The sequence below is a fragment of the Panthera tigris genome, chromosome A2 (genome assembly GCF_018350195.1).
Source record: "Panthera tigris isolate Pti1 chromosome A2, P.tigris_Pti1_mat1.1, whole genome shotgun sequence".
Lineage (NCBI taxonomy): Eukaryota > Metazoa > Chordata > Mammalia > Carnivora > Felidae > Panthera > Panthera tigris.
In genome coordinates, this window is record NC_056661.1 from 35,184,531 (window position 1) to 35,209,052 (window position 24,522).

At 38.6% G+C, this 24,522-nt stretch overlaps 1 protein-coding gene and 1 long non-coding RNA gene across 3 annotated transcripts in view; one reads left to right on the forward strand and one right to left on the reverse strand.

The window, feature by feature from the left end:
- Nucleotides 1-24,522, forward strand: part of TAFA1 (TAFA chemokine like family member 1) — a 504,091-nt gene that overhangs the window by 87,715 nt on the left and 391,854 nt on the right. The gene's annotated exons all lie outside the window — the stretch shown is intronic.
- Nucleotides 1,826-22,710, reverse strand: LOC122236702. 2 transcript variants are annotated; one of them, XR_006214903.1, is made up of 3 exons: nt 22,418-22,710; nt 16,988-17,094; nt 1,826-3,177 (listed from the first exon to the last, which is right to left on the reverse strand). It is a non-coding gene; the product is annotated as an uncharacterized LOC122236702 (long non-coding RNA). The 2 variants fall into 2 exon arrangements; XR_006214902.1 differs by lacking the exon at nt 1,826-3,177 and having other exon boundaries at nt 16,936-17,094.

Genomic DNA, 24,522 nt, shown 5'->3' on the forward strand with positions numbered 1-24,522 from the left:
AACTTACTTCTGAATTCCCAGACAGGCTATAATTACAGTTAATCCATTATGTGAGTTTTCAGGGACATGTCATACCTTAGACTAAAAAGCTTGAAATTTTCAATCTTGATCAAGTTCCTAGGAGTGGCTTGATTTCATATGATTTCTGATACTCAGACAATAGCATCAAATAACAAAGTCTAGTTTTAAATCCAAATTTAAAGGGCTAAAGTCTTTTAGCACATAATTTAATGTCTATTCCAATTTCTTTCTTGTGTTTTTATTGATTTTACAGTGGCCTTTGGATGATTCTGCCCTAGTCATCAGGGTACTAATTCTGTTAAACACTTATTAACAATGAAATTACCTATTCATGCCTAACTTTGATGATTCAATGCTAAAATGTATGGGTGGAGAAATACAGAGTTTAACAAGCTGGTAGGATTCTCTTCTAGTCATATTATGTTCCCACATTTCTGAGCAAGGTTTTCAAGGTTTTGGAGTTATTGAAAATAAAATAATCTTTAAAGATAACTATTGTATAACTCTTTAGGACAAATGTGTGAAATAGTGTATAATCGCTTATTATTTCTGTCCTTTTAAGTGTTTATTTTAGGGGCACCTGGGTGTGCGACTCTTGATTTCGGCTCAGGTCATGATTTCGTGGTCATGGATCGAGTCCCACATCCGACTGCGTGCTGAGTGTGGAGCCTGTTTAAGATTCCCTGTCTCTCCCCCTCTGCCGCTCTTACCTACTCATGTGCTCTCGCTCTCTCTCTAGAATAAAAAGATAATGATGATAATAAAGTATTTATTTTATATTATAAAATGTCAACTTGCTCAGACAAGGGCTATGAGAGCTATTTTTTAGTGATTTCCAATTGAGCTGACTTGTAATAAGTAATGTGTTTTTTTTTTTAATTTTTGTTTTAAACGTTTATTTATTTTTGAGACAGAGAGAGACAGAGCATGAACAGGGGAGGGACAGAGAGAGAGGGAGACACAGGATCTGAAACAGGCTCCAGGCTCCGAGCTGTCAGCACAGAGCCCGACGCGGGGCTCGAACTCACGGACCTCGAGATCATGACCTGAGCTGAAGTCGGGCGCTTAACTGGCTGAGCCACCCAGGTGCCCCAGTAATGTGTTTTTTTTTAATGCATCAATAGGTCCTAGACCAAAAAAAAAAAAAAAATAGGCCAAAATATGTTCAAATTAGGTAACTTTGCTTTCTGGAATGTCCAACGTAATAAAGCCAAGATAAAGTAGTGGAAAAAATGTCTGATTTGAGGCTTTTGTATACAGTAAAGTTAAGGATTACAATATGCTCTCTCTATGCTGGCTGCCATACCTACCTGTTGGGCTGGGGATATCACAGTGTTGTTTGGTTAAGGGGTGAGTTTCCTGGCAGAACTTGCCACACTAGACTTGAAGCGAGGAGAGCAAATTGATCTAGACGGCATAGAGCTTTACAAGTGCATTAGTAATTTTTGATACCTTGGGAATAATGTCATTGCTGATTAGATAAAGATGTAAAAACACAGCTACATGCAACGATCAAAAAATCATAGGGTATGGTTTTTAAAATCTGAGTGGGCTTGTTGGGCTTTTGTTATTATTTAAAAAAACATAATACATAAGTAAAATATTAGAACATAGCAGGGATTTGGAAATACAAACTAACAGTCTCTGCTCAATGTCAATTTCACTCTGTAGACACCACTTCTGTCTATATGTGTACATAGAGAGAGGTATTTTAAAAATGAAAGCTTTACCATAGTATACATCTACTTGTACATTTTTTAATGGACAATTTATCATTAACTTTTTCCAGTAAAATCCCTCCAGGTCTACCTCAGGGCAGTATATAATTAGGCTTTAAGATACAATATAATGTACTTGCCCAATCTCTCTTAAAGAATATTTAGGTTTTTCATTTTCCCTCTTATTACAGGACACATGTTTGTACCCAATTATTTGCTCACTTAAGTGGAGACTGCTTGTTTGGATATGTTACTAGAAGCAGTTTTTTTTTTTTAGTTGAAAAAAATGCTGTTTTCTTGAGAAGGAAATTGGGTGATATCAAAGGAGAGATTTGAAATGAAGGATAAAAGGAAAGAGAATCAGATTGCTGCATGAAGCATGAATTCATAAGACCATGACTGGATTAATGATTTATGTGTGATATCCAGAGCTTTGTGTTTTCAGTTTCAGCAAACGTATTTAAAACTATCTTCTATGTGCCGGCATTGTGCCACATGCTTTTATGTGTAATTTCTTTTTGTTGACTTAGTTTTTCTCATCGATTATGACATTCAAGCAGTCTCCTCTATAAAAAAAAAAAAAGAGGCCTTTTCACATTATCTTTGACTGAAATTTGTTGCATGCAATAAAAAGGAAACTTTCAGGGAGTGGTAAATGTTTTGAACAAAATTAATGGAGTAATGCACAAAAGAGTCACTGAAGGAGGAGAACTTTAGCTAGGATGGTAAGGACTTTGTGAAAGAGAGAACTTTCAAGGAGAAATTGAATGGCCAAGAGGAGCCAACCATGAGATATACCAAGGGGGAAAAACCAGTTTTGTTTTTGTTTTTGTTTTCTGATAAAGGAAAATACACAAAGAAACTAAGGAAGGGACTAATTTGGATTATTCATAGATCAAAAATTATTCTAGTATGTCTAGAGAGAAACACAGGGGCCAGACCATGAAAAGACGATGAGAAGGTGAGAAGGTAAGAAGTTTGAATGTTGGGAAACAACACACTTCAAGTTCAGTGGGAAAGCTATGGGCGGATTAAGCTGGGAGCCTCATAATCTGATTTATGTAATTATGTGACTGGTTTTAATTGTTCAGTGAAATGACTAAAGGAAGCAAAGGTGGAAGCAGGGAGACAAGGTAGGATGATAATTGAGGTCATGCAGTTAGGAGGTACTGGTGGCATTGAAGGCTGAGAATAGTCATGAGTTACAGATATGTTTTGGAGATAGAATACAGTATTTGCTGTAAAACTGATTGTGGAATACAGTAGATAAATTATGGCCATCTTTCAATCTTAAAAGAGGAGGTTCTCAGACAGATCAGGGCTTCTGGCAGCTCCTAGTACTGAAGAGAGAAAAAAAGCTGGAGTCGAGAACCCATGAGGAGTGGAGTCCATTAAAAAAATCCTTTTTGCTTGGTCTCGAATCCTGAAGGGTGCCATCCTGGGAGTAAAGAGGAGACATAGGGCACGACATGTAACAGGATAGTAGATTACATTAACAGAAATAGATCAATAATTGCATTAAGTGCCCCAAGTAAAAGCTAATTATATTTCAGATGGCTATTTCACTAAAATAGGCAAAGAAACTCCATAAAACGCTAACCAAATAAAGCTGGTGTAGCCATATCAATATCAGATAGAGCAACTATAAGGCAAAATTACCAGGGACAAAAGGTGGCATGGCATCATCATAAAACACACAGTTCGCCAAGAAGATAGAACAATTCTAAATATGTGTGCACCTAGGAACATGGCTCAAAATATGCAAAGAAAAATGGTTACAGTCGTGAGCGGAAATAATTATACAGTCATAGTGAGTGATTAGAAACTTGTCTCAAATGTGTTTTATTTTTTTCATAATCCTTGTCTTTCTGTTTGTTTTTCATGCTGTTGTTCTGGTGAATAAATGGCATTGTTCATCCTGTACCATGCCTATATTCTGTATTTGACTTATTGCTTCTTCATCATGTTGTTTACCTTGTTTTTCTATCCCTCTTTCCCCATCAAGTTGGTAGGTAGTTCTGGAGACTTGATTTGACTTTGGTTCAATTTGTTTTTGACTAGATTTCTTCCTCAGTGGTGGTATATATTTTCTATTGCAACTTTTCCTGAGGCTTATAATTGACCAATGGCTTCTGGTGAATAGTAGAAAATTTTAACACTTCTTGCTCGGTAATTAATATAACAAGCAGATCAAAAATCAGTAAAGATATAGAATATTTTAAAAGTCAGTGGATATATTTAATGCTATATCCAGTAACTGCAAGAAACATATTTTTTCAGCACATGTAGTGCAGTTGTTAAGACTTACATTATTTTAGATCAAGTAATTCTCAACTAGTTTCAAAAAATTAAACTTTCGGAGTATATGTCCTCTGACTGGAGTTTGATTACTGTAGAAATTGAGAACACACAGGTAACTAGAAACTCCCAACTGTTTGAAAATTAAACAATACATTCCTAAATAGTCCATAGTTCATAGAAAAAAATATAATGGAAATTAGAAAATATTTACATTTGAATGACAATGAACCTAGCATCAGAAGTTGTGAGATGCAGCTATAGTCATGCTTTTAGGGAAAAACTAGTCTTCAATGCATGTATCTGAAGGGAAAGTCTTTCTCTGAAGGTCCTTCTCAGAAGTTAAAAAAGGAGGAGAGGGAAGGAACAGAATAAATTCAAAGAAAGTAGAAGAAAGAAATAATAAGGGTAAGAACAGACATTAATAAAATACAAAACAGGGGTGCCTAGGTGGCTTAGTCGGTTAAGTGTCTGACTTTGGCCCAGGTCATGATCCCGCAGTTTGTGAGTTCGAGCCCCACGTCGGGCTCTGTGCTGACAGCTCCGAGCCTGGGGCCTGCTTCGGATTCTGTGTCTCCCTCTCTCTCTGCCCCTCCCCTGCTCATGCTCTGTCTCTCTGCCTATCAAAAATTAATAAAATGTAGGGGCGCCTGGGTGGCGCAGTCGGTTAAGCGTCCGACTTCAGCCAGGTCACGATCTCGCGTTCCGTGAGTTCGAGCCCCGCGTCGGGCTCTGGGCTGATGGCTCGGAGCCTGGAGCCTGTTTCCCATTCTGTGTCTCCCTCTCTCTCTGCCCCTCCCCCGTTCATGCTCTGTCTCTCTCTGTCCCAAAAATAAATTAAAAACGTTGAAAAAAAAAAAATTTAATAAAAAATAAAAAAAAAATTAATAAAATGTAAAAGAATAAAAAATTTTATTAAAAAATAAAATACAAAACAATAATAATGAACATTTGTGCAATCAAAAGTTAGTTTTTGAGAAGATTAATAAAATTAATAAGCCTCTAGTGAGCTTAATTTTTAAAGGGGGGAGTAATATCAGGGATAAAAATGAGAACCTAATCATATATCCTACAGCTATAAATTTAAGGGACAGTTTATGAGCTTTGTGCCAATAAACTTGACAATGTAAATAAAATGGAAAATATTCTGTAGAAATACAATTACTTAAAACTGACACAGAATGTTCATACTAAGTATGCATGGTCCTATGGCAATGAAAGAAATTCTATCTGCAGAGAAATAAATTTTGCCAAAAAGACACTTGGTGCTTGGGTTGATTTGTCAGTTCAACCATTTAAGGAAGAAGTAACATAATCTTAAACAACTAATCTTAAAATATTAAAAGTTGCCACAATCCCAGTTCATTTTAGGAGGTATGCGTAATTAGTCAAAACTCAAAAAGGGAGTTACAGAAAGTGAAAAATCTAGGGCAGTCTCATGTGTAAGTGTAGATGCAGAAATCCTAAACAATGTTAGCAGACTGATATATCCTGCCATGTAGAGGTTATTCAGAAATTTAAAGTTGCTTAACTTTGATAGATTTTAAGTCCGATATAACACATTAACAGAATAAAAGAGGGAAGTCATTTCAGTTAATGCAAAGATGTGACAAAACTATAAGTTATTTCATAGTTTAAAAAACTCTTAGGAAACAACAAAAAGAGTATATAATCTAATATAGTCACCAAAACACAAGTAGATATTATATTTAATGATTAAATGCTGAAAATGTCCTCTTTCAGTTTGTTTTAAATCACTAAGGTGTGGAATAGTTTGTTACTCAGCAACAATTAACTGATGCAGTTAAACAATAGACAAGCAGGCACTGTGCACAAAAGCATATACAAGTGACCAATAAACATCTGAGAAGAAGGTCAATCTTGTTAATCATTAGAGAAATACACAACTACAATGAGACTCCTACCAGAATGGCTAGAATTAAAAGTTAACAATGCCAAGTTTCTGAAAAGATATGAAGCAACTTTAATTTTCATAGGATTCCCGTAGGAATGTAAAATGACACAAACACTTTGATAAACAGATTGAAATCAGCTAACACAGCTGAAAATACAAATACCTTATGGATTAGCAATTTCCATTTTAGTTACATATTTAAAGGAAACACATGCATCTGTATACTAAGAGACATACACAGGACTTTTCATAGCAGCATTATTTATAAGAGTCTTAAACTGAAAACAACCAGTATCCATCGATTTATAAATGGATAAACAGCGATATATTCATAGAATGGAATATTATACACTTATGAAAAAGAAAACTACAATCAAGAGCAGCAACACGATGTATCACATATGTTGAATATGGCACAGAAATTTATAATGGATATAATTATATCATTTAAATAGGCAAAACTAAACTATAGTATAATTTATAGTTCACTGGAGATAAAAGTATAAAGAGAAGCAAGGAAGCCATGACTATAAAAGTCAGGATTATGGTTACATTTATCAGAGAGGGAGGAGATTTTAAGTGCCAGGGGGCAGCCAGGAGCCTTCTGGAATGCTGGCAAAATTTTATTTCTTGGCCTGGGGGAAGATTACATGAAGGTTTGCTATATGGTAATTTATTAATTACTGCAATTATGTTTTATGCATTTGCAGAAAGCATGTTATACTTCATAATGAAAATGTTAAAGAGACAGAGAGGCATCATGGGAGTTCAATAGCAATTGTGGGCAAAAAAAATAGCAGTGACGATGTTGCTGAAAAGCCAAGCAGTCTGTTACCGTTCCCCCTGCTATGACCACAACTACTTGGTCTATAAAGTAAAAGGCTGGTTGACCAGATGGCTCTGAGTCGTCCTTTAAATGTTGAAGTAAGATGCTGGTACAGCAATTCTGGCACAGAGCCCAAATATTGAGCCCCCGAATTAGCGAGAGATGACATCTGATGGACCAGGTTGATGTTTTTTACGTGATCTAAGTAGCAACCCACATTAGCTGAGGTAGTTCTTCGAGGCTTTGCTCCCTGATCCCTGGGCAGTTTCGGCCATGCTGGATGTGTGTCCCCGTCTCTCAGTGTTATGGACGTGTCAGCAGAAAACACAGCCGGATGCAAATCAGGAAGTGCCTGTACCTTATCAGTTTTTTCCTATGAGCTGTTCCCATGTCTCATTTTTTTATGACAAGAAGATTGTTTTATTTATCTGATTCAAAGCCCGTTGAGTGTATCTGGGAACGATTTGGAATTGCTTGTAATATTCATGTAACACATGCCCTGTTGTTACCATAAAATATTTCTGGTAAAAATGAAATTCGGGGACAAACTACCCTGTGGTATAGATATGTACAATTATCCTCTGACAAAAATACGTCAGGTTGAAAAAGCCTTAAAGAAGAACATAGAATTCATATCATGCACATAATGCAAATGTGTTTAGCTTTCTTACATAAAAGAAGGACGAGTATACCATTTAGCTCTGCTACTTACAATAATGCACATGTGTTGGCCTTTGTGTGTTGGAAAAGCTATTTATTATTTGAACATTGATTCAGCTTGTTTCTCTGTTTTTCTCTCAATGTTATTAACAATTAATAATTGTTATTTGTTAATTAACAATTGTTAATTGTTATTAATAATTGAGTTGTTATCAATAATACTTACAGAAACAAAAGTTGTTTAATCAGAGATCTCACCTCAAGAACTTTTTAAAAGGGACACTCTGCAAGCTTTTTCCTAGAGGTCTGTGGTAGGTCTACTTAATTAAAAGTTTTCCCAGATGAAGCCCTGTAGTCTCAATTTTTGACAAATTTTTCTGCCAATCTGTGGAATTGCCAGATCTTAAAACCTTTAGTTTAGAAGATGTTGGAACATTCTGTCATTAAAGAGCATAATGTCATGTCACTTAATAGCATCTGAATATGTATGTATGTATGTATGCTTTCCCCTTGCCTCTTTACTGGAAGTTAAGCTTCATGAAAATAATATTACTGGGTTTACTTCCATATTATTTTCTAATATATACAACAGAAGTTAGCAACTATGGCTATGGGCCAAATCCAGCCCACCTGCCTATTTTTACAAATAAAGTCATTGGAACACAGCATTGCCCATTGGCTTACATATTATCCATAGCTGCCTTCATGCTACAGTGGCAGGGTTGAAAGGTTGGAGACAGAGACTGTATGGCCTGCAAAACCTGAAATATTTACTATCAGCTCCTTTACAGAAACAGTGGCTGATCCCTGATCTAGAACAATAACTATAATATAGTGGGTTCTCCGTAATTGTTGAATACTGAATGAATGAAATAATCATTTTATTAGTGTCTCTAAGCATTTCTCTTTTGCCCAAATACATTTCTTTTTGCATGTTACCTTTAATTAATTGTTTTATTATACTGTGGTCTGTGTTTGCAAACTTCCTTTCCTCACTGCATTAAGTGCCCTTCATTTTCTCTTGCAGCCAGTCTGGGGTTTTGGTTATGCTAAAGTACAGTGAGGTCTGGGAGTATGAGAATCAAGTTAAGCATAACTTCTCAGGAGCACATTAATTATGTATATGAGATTTGGTCCAGTTCTCATTCTCAGAAAACTGGCAATAATATATCAGATTATGAGTTCAGTGAAAAGCCAAGTTAATAAGGATGGAATGTGGTATATTAGAGTGGATAATATGATTTGTTATAACCCCCAGTTGGATTCCATGGTAGGTTATCAGCATTCAGGGATAAAAGTACATTAGCTTTTAATAGATAGTTAACAGAATGTACAGAGGACTGGTCTCTAAGTTTGTAATCCCATTAGCTCTGTATAAACTTGTGAAGTGGGACCCATCTCCAAGCATTATTTCTCAGCTTTTTCTTTAATAACTGGAAAAAGCTTGGTTACTTGATATTTATAGTTCCTTATAATTCTATTACTTTATAAACACAAAACTTGATAACAAATAACCAGGAAATATAGTAGAATGACTGGTTAATGTAAGGATTCCGTTTTAATAGTTTTCATTACTTCATAATGAAAATTTCCTATCGTCAGAACTAACTTTGATTTTTTCTTAAGTGACTCGTCAGTTTTTTTTTTAAGTTTATTTGAGAGAAAGAGAGAGCGTGAGTAGGGGAGGGGCACAGAGAGAGGGAGACAGAGAATCCCAAACAGGCGCTGAGCTGTTAGCATGGAGCCTGATGCGGGGCTCGATCCCACAAACTGTGAGATCCTGACTGGAGCAGAAATCAAGAGTTTGACACTTAACTACTGCAGCCACCCCGGCTCCCCCAGTTTTTTTAAATTGTGGTAAAATACATATTGTGTAAAATGTACGATCCTAACCACTTTTAAGTGTGCAATTCAGCCAAGGTAACTATGTTCACACTGTTGTGCAACCAATCTCCAGAACTTTTTCATCTTTTCCAAACTGAAACTCCATGCCATCAACAGTAATTCACTTTTTCTCTCTCTCCCCCAGCCCCTTTCAGCCATCATCTGCTTACTGTTTCTATGAAGTGGACTGTTCTAGGTACTTTGTATCAGTAGAATCGGACAATGTCTTTTTTGCCGACTTACTTGACTTAGCATAATGTCTTCAAGGTTCATTCATGTTGTAGCAGGTGTCAGGCTTTCCTTCCTTTTTGAGCTAAATGGTATTCCATTTTCTGTATATACTACATTTTGTTTATACATTCATCTGTCAATGGATCCTTGGGTTGCTTCCTCCTTTTGCTATTATGAAAAACGTTGATATGAACGTGTGTACAATTGTCTCTTTTGAGACCATGCTTTCAGTTCTTTTAGGTATATTATACTCAGAAATGGAATTGCTGAATAATATGGTATTCTGTTTTTAATTTTTCAAAGAACAGCCATACCATTTTCCAAATGATTATACCACTTTGCCTTCCCAGCAACAGTGCACAGAGGTTCTAGTTTTCCTACTATTTTCTGTCTTTTTAAAGAGAGTAACCAGGGGTTCCTGGGTGGCTCAGTTGGTTGAGCATCTGACTCTTGATTTCAGCTGAGGTCATGGATCCCAGGGGCGTGGGATCCAGCACCCCATCCAGACTCTGCACTGAGCATGGAGCCTGCTTAAGATTTTCTCTCCCCCTCTGTGCCTCCCCTGCATGCACACTCTCTCTGTCTCTCTAAAATAAAAGTTTAAAAATTAAACAAAATAGTGACTGTTCCAATGGATGTGAAGTCGTATCTCATTATGGGTTTGATTTGTATTTCCCCAATGAACAGTGAGTGGTGCTGAGCATCTTTTCATGTGCTCATTGGCCATTAGTGCACCTTCTCTTGAATAGATATCTATTCAACTCTCTTGTCCATTTTTAATTGAGTTGTTTTTCAGTTATTGAGTAGGAGTTCTTTATGTATTTTGGATATTAATCCCTTATCTGATGTATAGTTTGTAAACATTTTCTCCCATTCTGCTGGTTGCCTTTTCATTCTATTGACTGTGTCCTTTGATGTACAATTTACACTTTATACGGTCTGAGTTATCTATTTTTACTTTCGCTTCCTGTGCTTTGGGTATCCCATCCAAGAAATCATTGCCAAATACAATGTCAAGAAGACTTTCCCTTATGTTTTCTTCTAAAAGCTTTATATCTTTAGCTTGGATGTTTAGGTCTGATACATTTTAAGTTAATTTTTATATATACTGTATGGTTAGGATTAAACTTTTGCCTTCTGCCTTCTTTTGCACGAGGATATTCACTTATTTGTTGTAAAGACTGTCCTTTGTGCATTGCAAACTCTTGGTACCCTTGTCCAAAATCATTTGACGATATATGCAAGACTGTTTCTAGGCTCTGTATTCTATTCCATCGGTCTATGTGTCTGATTTGATGCCACTACCAAACCATTTTTTTTAACGTTTATTTATTTTTGAGAGAGGGAGAGAGACAGAGCGTGAGTGGGGGAGGGACAGAGAAAGAGGGAGACACAGAATCGGAAGCAGGCTCCAGGCTCCGAGCGCTCAGCTCAGAGCCCGACGCGGGGCTCGAACTCACAGACTGTGAGATCATGACCTGAGCCGAAGTCAGACGCCCAACCGACGGAGCCACCCAGGCGCCCCCCAAACCATTTTGATTTCTGTAACTTTGTAATAAGTTTTGAAATTAGAAAAGTGTGGGACATCCAGCTTTATCCTTCTTTTGCAACCTCGTTTTGATATTCAGGGTCACCAACATGGTGTAATATGCATAGTTCCTTGCAATCCTATAAAATACATTTATGTAAACCACAGTTAGAGGTGAAAACAAAGGGAAAAAGTATATCCATATGTAAATGCCCAGTAGGAATTTTCATTCCATTCTTCTTTTAAGAGAACTATGGTATCCTTAATCTGGAGAGTGAGTGGAGAATACTCAAGTGGCCCTTTTTGCTTGCAAACTACACCAGTCAGTTTTCACATTGCCTCCACAGCCTTAACATTTGTGTCTGGATCTGTTTCCCGTCCTGAGAGTTACAGAGATGATATGGCCTCATCTTACCTGTGGTGAGGTTTCTAACTATTGGGTAATGGGCCTTTTGAAGATACCACTCTCCACCTTCAGGTTTCTGTGTTGTTGTAGGCCTACTCTTTTATGAAAATTCATGGAAAAAACTTGTTTTTCCATGAGGCTTTGGGGGGTGGTTATTCTAGAACATATGATAAAAGATATCCCCAGAGGACTCAGTTCCCCTAAGAGAATAAAAGGATTATGGGAAGTACTAAAAGTGTTAAAGTACTTTTCTCAAATCCCTATCACCTTTAGGAATATGAAGGTCTGGCTCCATTTTTTTATTGTCAAATGCCTGGAAAGTTAATTAAAAGTCATTTAAGAACTTTATATGATTTATATGATTTATATGATTTTAGCTTAGATGGAGCGCTAAATTGCAAATTCAAATCCTGCATGGAGTCAATAGTGTCTTCTTTCTTCCAGTAGCTTTTTTTATTTATTCATTCATTCATTCATTCATTTATTTATTTATTTATTTATTTTTTTGGTTGCAGCTTTTTCCTATTACTGAGTCAGCAGTATGGGGATGACAATCCAGGGTGTAAATTTCTCCAAGTCTTAATAAAGAAAAGAATACTGAGTTTCCTTGCTAATAATGTTTCAGCGTGGGCTGAAAAATACTCTTTATAATGCATTTCATCCTAGTTTTTCATAGGACGCGATTTGATGTAGAATTTTAAAATATACCCGAATATAGGTACAGAATGTGAATAATAATATCATTATATATATAATACATAATATACATACATATATATATATATATTCCTCAGGATATTCTGGCTAAATCATTATTAAATAATACAAAATATGAATATTTTCCTCTGTTTTTAAAATTCTTGCAGTACTCATTATTCTGTGTCAGTGGATCTTTCACATAATCAAGCTTATTTTTGGCGTTCCAAGAAATTTGAAGTTCACTAACAAGGTTTTTGAAGAACACTATTGAACTGAATGTACAGGCTGTAATTGAATAAGAACAGTATGTGTCTGGGGTGTGAATGAACCAGCTGGGATACTAAGTCCTCCGTGGCGTTCCTAATTCAATCATCATGTGTTTTCCAATTCTCCCACAATGAAGCAGTGCTCATGACTGAGTATAAAAATACTAACATAAATGGACATAATTTATTATTTTGTTCAATATCATACCTTTGTCATCTAGATCAGTTAAAATACATGCACTGTGATTTGTAACAACAAATGATAATCAATTAAAAATGGAGTACCCTTCTTTCCCTCCAGAAACTTAAGTATGATTTTTGATAGGAATTTTGTACGGGGCCATCATTTGAAAGCATGGAGGAAGGTTAATTGCAGGATGTTTACAAATATATTGTAGTCCTTTGTATCTGATAATAATGGCAGCCAGTGTTTCTAGAGTATTCCATATGTGTGTGCCAAGCACTCTGCTAAGCCTGAGGTATATAGTCCCTTTATATTCACATCTATCTCATGAAGTAGGTGTTCTTTTTATCTCCATTTTAGAAAGAAGAAAGCTGAGGTCTCTAATAAGTCATGTCTCTGGGTTTCAAAGTTCATTTTATCTAACTCCAGAGTCAAATTTTCATGATGTTCTATTCTGTCTGGGTCTCTGATACAACTGTTCATTGTATCATTTAGTTCCAAGGCTTTCTATGTAATCTAACTTTCCTAATGATTTTGAGAATTTCCTTTTCAATTATACAGCCAGTCTTTCATCTCCGCCAAGGCAATGACGCCAATAACTGGGGGAAGTTGTCCCTATAATGTATAGATTTCATCATATTTATAAATACAGTGGCCCAGTGGGAGTTCTGTCTTCTATGCAGTGTAAGTTATAAAAGATTAAATAATCGCATATGTCCCAGGAGAAGTGCAGGTTGGAATGGAATCATAAATGAGGTGACGATAATAGAATGAAAAGGATTATATGGAGCTACACATAATGTGCAGCTTAAGCAATCCACATGACAGGAACACTTACTCCTGTATGAGGAGAGAAAATAAGTTAAATATGAATTTAGGGCCATGTTCTGATGAAAACCAATGTCAAGATAAACCCAGTAGTTTGCCATTGGCATATTTTATGTGTTCATTGTAAAAAGCAAAGCCTGGAAAAAGCAAGTTGCTTAAAATTCCATAAGCAGAACTTGAAATAAATGAGAAATTTATTTATTTTTATATGAAGACTTCAGTTGCTTTTGTTCACCTTAACTTACTTCATGGCATTTATATGTGTGTGTGTGTGTGTGTGTGTGTGTGTGTGTGTGTGTGTGTATTTTCATGACTCATTGAAATTTCATGACTCACTGGGTACTGGGGGCTGACCCACTGAAAATAGCAGTAAAGAAAATAACCTTCATTTTTGAAAATACTTCTATAGATTCCTTCCTCCTCCCTTCCTCCGTTCTTCTCCTCCTTCCTTTCCTCCCCACCCTAGATAGTTCTCACGCAAGTGTTTCCTCTTGCCATAGGAAAATGTGTTATTTTTCTCCCTTGGCAACTCTCCATCATGCTCATTTTCAGGTTCACCTCCTTAGATGCTAAGATGCATTATAAGTGCAGAAAAGTTAAGAAGGTAAGAGGTACTCACCGGGGAAAAAAGTTGACAAGAAGCATAGAAAAAGGGGGCTGCTGCCTTTGGTACCTTTAAAGGTTTGCCAAAGGCTCTACTTCATTTAAATATTTCCCAGAGTGCCTGAGGGATGTTGTCTATTAGGAAGAGATGAGTGAAGGACTCTAAAGGGAAAAATGGGAAGCAGTCGTTTCCTCTTGCACAATTTGCACAAAACCCCTAGAAGAGCCCTTCCTAAGATAATACAGAATTCTTCCTATTGTATACCCAAGACAACATGGTGCATAGTCAGGTATGCAGTGGGACCTCCAGGTCTGGTAAGACTCTTTCAGTTGTCTGAAATGGCAGAGGTCTGTTCTTGAGAATTTCAATTAAATAGTTGGACTTATTTCGTTCAGCCTGAGTTCATCTCTTCTCATTTGGCATAGTGGCTTGGTCTGCGATAGGTTTAACAAACAAGTGGTATAACAGTGTGTCCACGGGAATTATTTCTAAATCCGTATAGTTGCTCACCTGATATTTGGTTGTAGGTTTAATAATAGAGTAGTTATTTGTTCGGATACTATGGGCTACCTTTGCTTTCTTAATTAACCAGCTGTACTATGAGAATATCTGTACAACGTTTATACTTTGATAAAGAACGAAAGTTATTTTTAAAGTGTGTTTGATTCACTACAGACTTTAGGAATCGGTCAACATATCCCTGTGTGGCCCATAAGGATGCTTAGTAGGTTTTGATGTCCCTGAGACTGTCTGAAACATTAGGTACATATGTGCATTTGTGAGGAAGATATGTTCATAGCATCATGAATTTTTTTAAATTTTATTTATTTATTTTGAGAGAGAGTGAGAGAGAGAGAGCGAGCGCTAGTGGAAGAGGGGTGGAGGGAGGAGGTGACAGAGAATCCAAAACAGGCTCCTCACTGTCAGCATAGAGCCCGATGTGGGGTCAAGACCTCATGAACCGTGAGAATATGGCCTGAGGTGAAATCAAGAGTTGGATGCTTAATCAACTGAGCCACTTGGGTGCCCCACATCATGAACTTTTAATTGGAGCCCCAACTCTCTAAGTTAGGAGCATGAGCTCCTTTCATAAAGGGTATATGACAGTGGAGGGAATAAGCATAATAGCCAATGCTTTCCAAGTTTAAGAGACTGTGCTACAGAATTTGTAAATACTATCTAACACGTAAGACACTATTATCATGCCCATATTGTAGGTAAGAAAACCAATGCTTTGGAGAACTTGCGTGAGTCAGATTCAAACTCAGGAAGTCTGAGTTCAGAGCCTGGGCTCCTAGAACCTTTACTAATAAACAAGAGTTTTGGAACCTGCTCTATCCCTACCCATGGAACTTTTGCTCTCTTGGAGCATCTGTAAATATGGGTAAGGGGGTAAGGACAAAGGGTGGGGGGTTGAGGTTGGGGTCATAGTGGATGAGCTCTGTATTTCTTTTCAGTTCTAGAACAGAAACAAACAACTTTCTGCCTCCACCAGGCATCGATTGAGACTCATGATATCTGAAAGCACTTGACTATATAGAAGAAATAGGTGTGAAAAAATGCAGATGATTGGAACGAGGGGCAATGCTCAGGTTCTCCATTAGGCTTCCAGACACAGAATGCTGTAGTGAGTGCAGACTCAAATCTGACTGTGGGTTTCAGTCTTTGCCTTGCATCTCACTGGCATATCTTATAACTTCTTGTAACCTTTGTTGCCTCATCTACATAATGGGGATGATAATAATGGTACCTATGTCATTGAATTAGTGGAGGTTAAATAAAAGAGATGATATATGTAAAGCTCCGAGAGCCTGGTACATAGAGTCATTTGTCCTATTGGTTTTTTGTGTGTTTTTTTTTGTGTGTGTGTGTGCGTGTGTATTTTTTGCCATTATCACCATTATTATTATTATTATTATTACTACTACTACTACCATTTTTTGTTGTTTTGAAAATTAACATTTAATATGCTTTAAAAAGGGACAGTGAATCTCATCACCAGAAAAGTTTCTTTGGTCTGTGGCTGTGAGCTGAAAGATGTTCTCAGTGTGCTGGAGAGATACAGTCCCTGCCTAAAGATGGGTATAATTGGAGATGTGGAAGCCCTTTGTCTTTTCAAGCTCACAGACAGTATCCTAGCAAAGGGCCTGGAAGCGGGCCCTCATTAAAGCTTCTTAAAGAATGACAGTCACTGGGTTTTGGTGTCTCAAGTTGCGGTTCCCCAATTTACCCTTCATTTTAGCCACAGCTGTGGCGGGCGGTGCCTCAGGGGCTCAGATTCCCTTCATGCTGGCAGCACCTGCCTCAGGGGTGCTCATTGCCTTCCTGCTTTCTGTTTCAAGGTCTTTTCCAGGGAACCCACTCAGCCCATGTATAACGGTAGCCTGCAAACAACCCTTAGCCAATGGAGACAGTGCTGACTAGTGGGTAAACACTGCAGCCTTCCAACTTTCCTGGTGGACAATTCTAGAAAGTGCCGTGTGTGCTATTCAGAGGCCCCAGTGGGTTCTCAGCAGCCCCTACTGCCTTCAACACAGACTTTCAAAACACTCACTTATATTTGACTTGCTCTTTTATTGTGTCACTCTCCTTCTTCCCTTGTTCTTGTCTCACAGAATTACTTTCACAATAAACTACCTGTACATAAGTCCTTGTCTCAGGCTCTGATTTCTGGGACCCAAACTGAGACACATATGCTGCTCTAAAACTCTAATGCCAAAGCCGGTGCCATTGTGCAAATCTGTAAATTCCATTTCCTTTATTTACTGTTGAGCCCCCAGTGCCTAGCACACTATAGGCACTCAGCCAATGCTAGTTGAATGACTCAATCAGTGAACAAACAAATAAATATGCCTCTTAGACTTTGATAATGAGCACATCAGTTGTGCACTGCTCAATTTTCTTTACTAAGTGCTATACCAGTAACTTGGCAGCTGGTTGTCAGAATCTTCCTTGGAAGGCTCTCATGTCTTGCTTGGTTACTTCCATCTTTAGTCTTGGAGATCATTCAGTTCTCCTCTGTAATCCTGAAGGAAAACAAATAGTGAATTTGATGGCTGTCTATGTTTTCAAAAATTATATATTTCCAAACATAAACATGCTTTACATATCAGCAAATATCCATTGATTTTCTGTTATGGGCCCTGTCCCAGGCTGGAATAATAGACAAAGATGGAGCTTATAGACCAAATACAGAGCAAGAGGGAGCTTATAGACAAAATACAGAGTTTATAGGCCAAATGCATAGTCAAGAATACATCATGGGATGATATTTGTACCCTGGGAGGTTATAATGTGAGGCACATCATGTTAAATGGGGGTTCATTTGACTATGCACCTCATTCACTAACAATAATGACCCAGCAATCCTGCCAGCCTGACTTGAGAATGTGGAATGTTCTTCACTGAGTGGTCATGTTCCTGTTTCATTACAGAAGAGCAGTTTGTGTGAACTCTTCAATATAATAGGCTCATAATTTCTGTCTTTCTAAAAAGAGGAAGATGGGAGTTTTAGAGATTTAGTCTGCAGAATCTGATGAACTCAGTATTTTTGAATATTGGTTTAGAATAATGATATTACTACCTACCCTGAAAATATAAAATGTGTACAACAGGGTTTCACTGCAAGAACAGTTAATATAAACTGAAAACTCATGAATGAGCTTTATTAACTGATTTTTGCTATATCAGACCCCAAGCAAAATTCAGCAGTCATATTTCTGAAGATCCTGAGTAGATCTGAGTAGACTCATTTGGTAACTAAAGGGGAGGAGAAATCTTTACAGATAAATATTTAAAAGACGATGAGTCTCATTTAGGGATTAACCAGAAAATATGAAGGCCATTGATAGTGTATGAATGTCAGAAAAGGGATGGAGGGCAGAACATTTGAGTTAAGCTATCTAAATTAGGCAGAAATAGGGGTTGTTAAAGACCACAGCTAGCTGCCACAATGGCTCTTGATTAACTTCCTGTTAGGCTTAAAATTGCTTTTACTTGTAACATGGAAAACATAAGCACAGGTTAAAATGGGCTTGGGAGAAACGAAAGAAGATAAGGAGATATTAAGTGGATCTTGAAGAATCCTTCAACACAGACTTTCAAAAGAATCGGGCTTATAGGTTTGTGTGGACTTTGACATTTTTGTTGCTGCTGACAGTGGTAGTGCTCATGGTGGTGATGATGGCGGTGCTGCTGGTAGTGGTCGGGATGGTGATTGTAGATTCGTGATGGTGTTGATGATGGTGGTTGTGATGGTGGTGGTGATGACGATTGTGGTGCTGATGGTGATGATGGTGGCAATGATGATGGTCATGGGGATGGTGGTGATTGACGGTGGTAATGATGGTGGTGTTGATGGTGATGATGGTGGTAATGATGATGGTCATGGAGATGGTGGTGATTGACGGTGGTAATGATGGTGGTGGTGATGGTGATGATGGTGGTAATGATGATGGTCATGGCGATGGTGGTGATTGATGGTGGTAATGATTGTGGTGGTGATGGTGATGATGGTGGTAATGATGATGGTCATGGCAATGGTGGTGATTGACAGCGGTAATGATTGTGGTGGTGATGGTGATGATGGTAATGATGATGGTCATGGCGATGGTGGTGATTGATGGTGGTAATGATTGTGGTGATGATGGTGGTAATGATGGTCATGGCAATGGTGGTGATTGACAGTCATGATTGTGGTGGTGATGGTGATGATGGTGGTAATGATGATGGCGTTGCTGATAGTGGTAGGAATGGTGGTGATTGATGATAATAGTAATGATTAATGGTGGTGGTGATGGTGATGATGGTGATGGTGATGGTGGTGACAATAATGATAGCGAGTGTTTATGATCCAGGTACCGTACTTTTCCTTTAATGCTCGTAATCAGGTACTGATGTCATGTAGTTGTTATTATTATTATTGTTATTATTATTATTATTATTCAGGTATTCAACTGAACTAACAGGCTTAGAGAGTTTGCCTTTAGTAGTGGAACCAAGACACAAAGTCAGGCAGGCTGACTCCAGAGGCCGAACACTTTGTTCCACATAGTCATTATACTAATCTAACATCTTGTTTTCCAATTTAAACTCATCAAGATCGGAGGCCATCCAAATCCAATTCTAAGCAAGACTCTACATCCTTCTGCTAAGAGACATAAGAGTGTAATGAATAGAAGACTGTGCTCAGATCCTGAAGTTAATGGCTAAGAGGCAGGACTTCAGCCACAACTTTATGAGCCAGGCAACAATTTTATTAAGTAGACAAGCAATTCACAGGGGACTGTGAACAAGATGATATTGTTTTTTAAAGGTCAAAAACTGGATTCTTGTGGATTTAACTAAGGCGAGAATAGGTATGATTTTAAATCAGCAGCTTTATTCATAGTCACAACAGACTCCCTCCACACATATGCACACATGTCATTCCTGGTTGTCTACCACGTTCTCATGATCCGTTCTTCCCGTGCTTGTCCCCACCTGCTATTATGTGGGCACGCTCCACGGAGAGAAAATCTGGTACTTAGAGCAATACTTTGGGAATCATTTAGACATCCGGAGCTAAGTCTTTATCTCTCACTAGGTTTCCAATTTTCTTCATATTGCTCAGGCTCAGTGAGTTAACTTTAAACTGAGTGCTCCCAGAAAAAAAAAATAATAGTCTTTTACTCAAAGCTGATTTCTGGAAATAGATAGTCTCCCTAGATTAAGTGAAAATGTGTAGCTTTTGTGCTTTGTCACTTAAACCTTGACTTTGACATCAGAATAAATCATGCTAATCAAAACTCTGAAAAGTGTGAAGCTCTTCCTCATCTTTTGGCACCCAGAATTCCTGCAGGGGGCCTTTGCCCCTGAAACATCCCAAATTATACATACAAATTAAATATCCTATACAAAATAGTAAGCAAGACTGAATACTTAATAGGGTCTCCCAATGTGCCTGGAGCTGAGCTAAGTACTTTTTTGTCCCATTTCATCCTCATAACAAACCTAAGAGTGGATGGGGGGCATTGTTACTATCTTTCTGGTGCAGAAGAGTTAGCCAGGGCTCAGAGAGGTTAAGCAACTTGCCTAACATCACACAGTTGGTAAGTAGGAAAGCCAGGGTTTAAATAACCCTTGACAGTCTTGCTCTCTGCTGCTCCTTGTGGTTAGAATTGGAACAGGTGCCACACTAGCCAGTTGTGGAATGAATAAGTCACAGGAATAAAAGGCACAGCGTGGGGAATATGGTCAATGATACTGTAATAAAGTTGTATGATGACAGAGGTAGGTGCACTTGTGGTGGGCAGAACGTAACGTGTAGAAACTTGAATCATTATGTTGTACATCTGAAACTACTGTAACATTGTGTGTCACTATACTCTGTTTTTTTTTGTTTTTTTTTTAATGAGCCTTTGGTATAATGGTTAGAAGTTCCCTTCTTGGTTTCACATTAGTTGGATGTACTGATGTCGGTCACTCAACCCCTTCAAGCCCAGTTCTCTTATCTGTTACGTGGAGATCAATACGGCTACTTCACAGGTTTCGTCTATGGTTTATGGGAGGCTCCATTTCTAAAACGTGTTACCTAGGCATCTCTTTTCTTCTTATTGTGTGATCAATACCTTATGTATTTGGCACCTAGGCAAGATGCTGACTCCCTAACCTGGTAATTCTTTTCCAAAGCCCTGACAATTATAAGTTGTGCAATACATGATCCCTGCTAGCAGATTCTGGATTTTAAAAGGGCTTCTGGTGTCTCAGTAATAGTCTTGTCCATCTCTGTAATACAGTGTTTGCCAAACTGGGTTCCATGGCAGTTGCAACCAGGTGGTCTGAGAGGGAAAAAAAAAAAACCTCCTTCTTGAAATAATTTTGAGAAATGCAGTATAATATTGGCCGGTAACATACCCATTAATTCATTAAAGGCTCTGATAAGTCCTGTGATATAGAAGCCTATACCTGTGTCTGACTACGCAGTGTTTATTTTCTTATTTCTTGGGACAAACGTGTTTTGGTTTGGGAAATATTGGCCTAGAGCCTTAAAGGCTTTTACTTTATTTGTTATTAATTAGTTAACTTTTCACAACAACCCTTCCAGGTAGCCTGGGACAGACCCTGGGATGTAGAACCCACCGCACCTCAGTTAGTTTAAAGAGTTGGCCAACAACAAAGCAGCCATGCATTCAGGAAGCTGAAGCTGGAAGCAAAACTTCCTAAAATCTCTGCCTTGAGTTAGTTTTGAACATAACCCGTTCTCTTTTTTAATTATATAATTTCAGAAATTTCAGGCACTTGAACAGCTTGCTGCTGACATTTGGAGTAGCGAGGCCTTTGGGTAAAAGCCACAAGTGGTTCTTTCTCCAAGATCAGCTCAAATCCTGCCATTTGTTCCCATGTCTGCCGTTGCCCAGACTCACTTGAACCATACAGGCCTCCACAGCAGCCTCTTAAGTCGTCTCCCTGTTTCTCTTATTCCATTGAATCCAAGCCACAGCAGAGCTTGGGGCTTGCCCTTGCAATGCTCTAAAACCTTCCTTTGTTAGAGTAAAACCTTGAGTTTGTACTCCAGCCTCCAAAGCTCTTCCGATTTGGCTCCTGTCCACTTCAACCTCTCCTGTCTCGGTTTCCCTGTATTGTCATAGTTCTCTTCCCCAAGCACACCAAGTCTTTTCTGCCTCAGGGCCTTTGTACCTCTGTTCCTTTTGCCTCCAAGACTCTCTTTGCACTAGATCTTTGCAGAGATCGTTCCTTCTCATTGTGACTGTCTCAGCCCAAATATTACGCCCCCTGTAAAGCCCTCCCTGTCACCTCTCCAGCTCATCTCCAGCCCATCACCCTGTCCTTTTCCTTCATAACCTGTTATTCTCTTGTTCATTCATTGATGGACTTGTTTGATGTCGGTCTGTCCCAAAGGATGAGCAGCTCCATGAAGGTAGAGACTTTTTCTGAAGATTCACCATTTTATCCCTAGTACCAGCATAATGCCTTAATAAATATTTTAGGAAACCAGTCCATGTGTAATGAATGAGTTGGGGAATTAGGGTCTCCCTGGGTAATTGTTTGCAGCGACATGGGACTGGTTGCACATGTGATCTTTGAAACCATCATGAAGTAGTGGTTATTTATTTATTTGCTTGTTTATACTCATCAGTTATTCCTACAGCTCCTCTTGGGAGATCCCACATTCTCCCACGCTCTGGATGATGCATGATGTCATCTCTCTAGAATCACCCCTGGACTCATACTCATTCCCAAAAGGAGAGTCTGGCTCTAAGGTGGCTGTCAGAACTGTTGGAGCTGGCCAGTCAGTTGCCTCTATTCTCCCCAGAGGAAGAGCATAGGTGAATTGCCTTCAAGTCTCACCTTTCCGGCATCTTTATGTTTATTTTCACATTTCTCACCACCATGCTGCTGCCCTTCTTCAATCTGCCGCTGTACTTACTAGTGTTGCTCTGAGGTGGTTTAAGCAAACTTTTTCGCTGTTGCTGTGGACTGTTAAATCCACAGAGTGAATACAGGTTTCAGCTACTGAGCGCAGGTGGGTGTTTGGTGTTTGGGTGTCTTGCTGCAGGGCGTTGGGCTGCATAAAACCTTCAGCATTCAAGCTCATGTCTTAGAATCACTGTAGCATTGTGGTTCAAGTTCAGTTGGTAAAGCCCCAGGGGCTGGATGGAATGCAAAACTTGGAGGCATTTCTGATGTCATAGTGGTTGGACTGGACTCTTGGAGAGTGTGGGATTGGGGCTGGGCATCAGAATAAGAGTTGGACATTCGTTGAAATGAATAGTGCAATGGAGACGACTGATTAATTGGATTGGATTAATTAATTGGATTAAAAGGAGATCCCTGATTAATTGATTGGAGTAAAGGCAGAGCTAAAATAAGTGTTGCTATGAGATTGAATTTTGATGGAGTCATACAACCAAGGCCACCAATATTTACTGATTGAGTATATCTCACGAAGCTTATACTATGCCAGGCTTGTTAATCTATAACCTCATAGAATCTAGCCAACAACCAGATGAGATTTTATTCTTTTATTCATTTACCAGTGGGGGTAAATGTGGCTTTAGAGAAGATTAAACAGCTGTAGAGCAATGCCTTCTAGTTTTACAAAATGTTTATTTATTTATTTTGAGAGAGAGAAAGTGTGTGTGCATTTGGACAGGGGAGGAGCGGAGAGAGAGAGAGACAGAGAGAGAGAGAGAGAGACACAGAGAGAGGGAATCCCAAGCAGGCTCTGTGCTGCCAGTGCAGAGTCAGACGTGGGGCTCGATCTCACTGACCAAACCATGAGATCATGACCTGAGCCGAAATCAAGAGTCAGACACTCAAACGACTGAGCCACCCAGGTTTCCCAAGGCATGTGCAAGAGGAGAGAGTAAGTATGCAAACTAGGCACTGGGGGTGGGGGGGAAATTTGGAGATTTCAAAAGCAAATATATCCAATGGCCTGAAAGGGAACAAGGCCATAGTGAGTCCTTAGAGGGAGAAGGGGGTTCAATCAGGAGACCGACACTCAAGTTGCCTTCAGACTCTTAGTGGGATGAGTTTCTACAAGGACCCCTGATAGGTGTGTGTTTGTGTGCACATGCATGTGTGTGTGTGTGCGTAAAAAGTCGTTTCTTTGCCAACTATAATTTAAATATCCACATATTTCCTTTGTTAGCCAGTGTCGTTTTGAGAGACACATTTAATTCTGGGTTGTTGTTTTCTTCAGGTAGATGGTGCTTACTGTCAGTCAGTGTCAGTGGCCTATTGGAATCCATCCAGGGTATATTTTCTTAAAGTATTTAAATTGGGTTTAGCTTAAAAAAAAAAAATGACATCCGGAAAGTTAGACCTTCCTTGGCTCTTTTCTAAAATATCTACTGGCTTAAGTAAGCAAGTGACTATAGACTCCGCTGTTTATCTGGAAAAGTTCTGGGTATTGGGGGAGGCAAAAAAGGAGATGTAAGCAGTAAGGTCTCTAGCCTCCCGGACGCTATCATCGCACTGGGAAGACAAAGGAACGAATTCTGACTCCTTTTTCTTTCTTATTCTAACGCCATGGAGGTTTCAATTGGGCTGGTTTTGACTTTGTATGACAGAAGCCCTAAGTAAAACTGGCTTAAAGAAGATTCACGGTAATTTTCTTTTACATAAACAAGAAACCAGGACTTGAATCACTGTCTTCAGGTTAGTGAAGTCTCTTAACCCCTGGTCTCTATCTTCTGAGTTCCTCTCTGATTATTATGACCTGTCACCCACCTTTCAGCCCTGAGATGGGTGTGCAGGCAGGTGAAAAAGCAAGAAGACACAGACTGGCCAAAGGAGACCCTTTTAGAAAACTTCGCTGCAAACCTTACCCGAAGCTTTTGATTACATGTCACTCACCACACATGTCTGTACAGCAGCCTGGCAAGTGTAGTAGTGAAGCTGGGCATGTTGCCACTTGTTAGCAAAGAGCCGGGGAGAGTAGATTTCAG